This window comes from Chiloscyllium plagiosum, unplaced genomic scaffold, assembly GCF_037043375.1.
Source record: "Chiloscyllium plagiosum isolate Xiang-an unplaced genomic scaffold, Cpla_swu_hap1 HiC_scaffold_27, whole genome shotgun sequence".
Lineage (NCBI taxonomy): Eukaryota > Metazoa > Chordata > Chondrichthyes > Orectolobiformes > Hemiscylliidae > Chiloscyllium > Chiloscyllium plagiosum.
In genome coordinates, this window is record NW_028270165.1 from 36497111 (window position 1) to 36500275 (window position 3165).

General features: G+C 47.3%; 1 non-coding gene across 1 annotated transcript; it reads right to left on the reverse strand.

Annotated features, from left to right (window-relative positions):
* Positions 1–628: 628 nt before the first annotated feature.
* Positions 629–718, reverse strand: trnap-ugg (transfer RNA proline (anticodon UGG)). Its single transcript is given in 2 exon segments — positions 629–664; positions 683–718. It is a non-coding gene; the product is annotated as a tRNA-Pro (tRNA).
* Between the last annotated feature and the right edge of the window lie 2447 nt (positions 719–3165).

The window sequence follows — 3165 nt, forward strand, 5'->3', positions numbered from 1 at the left end:
TGTGATTTCACTCTGAATCATGTGCCATAGCGCAGACAGACGCCATGCGGCCCACCTTCGCTCTGCTGGGTCGACACAGTAAGTAAACATGGGTCACTATTTGTATCATTCTCTTGCCTTCTCCATGTAATTCTGCACATTGTTACTTTAAACATGACCACCGGATTCCCGTTTGCGTCTAATAAATCTGCCTCTTTGTCAGTGTCAGTTAGGAATTTACTGACCCCAACCACCACTCCCTGTACGAAAGCGTTCTCCCTAATGTCACTTTTGGTTCTTTTCTTCATGACTTTAAAACACTGCCGAATCGTTGCCGATCCTTTCAGGCGTGGGAGCATTTTGACTACATTACTTTCTTTGTCTCGACTTCGCATGACTTGGAAAGCTTCAATCGGGCCAGATTTCAAACTTCTGTTCTCCGAAGAGAGCTGTCCCAAATTTCCAATCGACCCTCATCGCTGACATCCCTCAAACACCGCACCACTCACATCAACCTATTCAACGCTCTCTCCAATCATTTCACTTCGCTGCTTTCTGTCCCATTGGTCCTCCAGGGAGCCCAACCTCGTTTAACGAAGGTGCTTTTTGAGAAAATTAAATAGGCACTTTTGCACAAATCATGAAACGCGGGCTCGTCCGGGATTTGAACCCGGGATCTCTCGCAAATCTGCGTCGAAGCAGACCCAAAGCGAGAATCATACCCCTAGACCAACGAGCCACAAAGACAGAGCGCCTGTTACCCGCTCTACCTCTTGAACCAGCTGAGTCTTGCTCTGAGTGAAATATAGTTGACATTGAACAGGCTGGGGCTATTTTCTCTGGAACGTCGGAGGCTGAAGGGTGACTTTATGGAGGTTTACAAAATTATGAGGGGCATGGATAGGATAAATAGGCAAAGTCTTTTCCCTGGGGTCGGGGAGTCAAGAACTGGAGGGCATAGATTTAGGGTGAGAGGGGAAAGATATAAAAGAGACCTAAGGGGCAACTTTTTCACGCAGAGGGTGGTGCGTGCATGGAATGAGCTGCCAGAGAAAGTGGCGGAGGCTGGTACAATTGCTACATTTAACAGGCGTTTGGATGGATATATGAATAGGAAGCGTTTGGAGGGATATGGGCCGGGTGCTGGCAGGTGGGACTAGATTGGGGTGGGATATCTGGTCGGCATGGACGGGTTGGACCGAAGGGTCTGTTTCCATGCTGTACATCTCTATGACTCTATGAACAGCTGCTTCTCATTCTCTCTCTCAGCTGCCGTTTGCCCGTCCCCAGGAACCGGGCCCTCTCTACTGGCAGAAAATTAAACTGTTTTCTTTCTAAACTTTTCTCTGACACTGGAGTGACCAGTGACAAGCATTGCCCTCCTCAACATAGGGTACAGAGAACAGCAGAAGACCCCGCAGACCTCCACGAGTGTGTCATCTCAACTGTGCACATTGGGCCTGTGCATCAATGTGAAATATTTACGTCGAAGTTTTTTGGGAAGCAGATGAGAAGGCAAGGTGCAGAACAGAGCACTGTTATACCGGAAAGCTGCTAAAGACGACGTTGAATGAATAGAAGAGAATGGTTTCTCTTTTGGGTTATGGTCCCAACACGCATGCGTTGTGCCATTCTCCCGCATTGCTCGGCAGTTTTTCCAGAGAAGTATTCAGCTTTTCATCTGGCGTGTGGCAGGCACGTTTGAGAATGACATCAAACGATCTTCACTGCTGTCGTGGCATATGCTGTTGTACAGACATATCGTCGATGTGCAAAAATAAACTCTGTATAAATTCCCACATTCTGTTTTTCGAACTGTGATTTCGCTCAGAATCACTAATTATCAAAACTCGCAATATTTAAACTTTAACAAAGTGTTCATAGAAATGATTAGTGAACACCTTTGAAATTCTTCCAAACTTACCTGGGGAATTTCGCTTTGAGGGGTCTTGAACTTTAAGTGGAAGGAAGGGAAGTTTGCCTCGAGGCTGTTTAATGTGGAGATGTGTTCTCCATGTAAACTGGTCGTAGTTGAACATCCCAGTGCTTCCCGATGCAGGGCTGCCTGACCCCCAGGGAGGTTTACTTGTAGCAACTGGAGTGAACCCAGAGAGGGAACAGATTCTGCAAAGGTGCTCAAATACTTTCTATCTCTCTTTTAGGTATTTTCCTTGTGTATTCCCTCAGTTTGGCACGTGTGCAGTTTGCACCCTGGAGAATGATTGCTTTTTTGCTCATGTTCACAATTAAAAGTATAGTTTCTCATGGAACTGAGCCGCATTGAAAGGATTAGCATATTGATTGATATATATATGTACACGTATTTAGTTCAAGATTAGATTAGATTAGATTAGAATGATGTTTTACTCTAAACACACCTAAGCCTATCTGGCTGCATGAGGGATTTCAGGTTTCTGTGTGCTGGGTATTATGTGATCAGCAGGCATCTGGGAAACTGCAGGAACTGCCACAAATGTTATGTTCATTAACTGTACTGACAGTGATCACTAATTTTGTGATTGTTTTTTGCAGGAAGACGTGCCGAAAGAAATCTGAAAAGAAATGATACATCAACTTCTGACAGAGCCACTTGATTCATTGGGACTTGAATATCAGCAGCCATTCACAGCTGGGAGAGGCCATTCACCTGCTCGGTGTGCAGGAAGGGCTTCAGTCGGATCAGCCATCTGGAGACGCACGAGTGGGTCCACAAGGGAGAGAAGCCATTCACGTGCCCCATGAACGGGAGGGGGTTCACTCAGTCAGCTGTACTGCTGACCCACCAGTGGGTCCACACCGGAGAGAGGCCGTTCACCTGCTGTCAGTGCCGGGAGTGCGTCACCTGCTCCTCCCACCTGCGGAGGCACCAGCGCGTTCACGTGCCATCGCAGGAGGATGGAAGGAGCGATGGCCGAGCGCCGCTAACAACCCAACTCTGGGGACTCTCAGGTTCGAATCCCGTCGCGGCAGATGGCAGAATTGGGATTCGGTCAGTAGTCTGGACTTCAGAATCTAAGGATGAAACCATTTTCAGAGGGCAAAAACCCATCTGATTCACTCATGTCCTTTTCAGTGATGGAAACTGCCGTTTCGGGAAAGGATTCCCTCAGTCGTCCCAGCTGCATGCTTTACCCGGCTGTACGAAGGATCCAGTTACAAAGGGACAACTCAACTGACCAATAATAA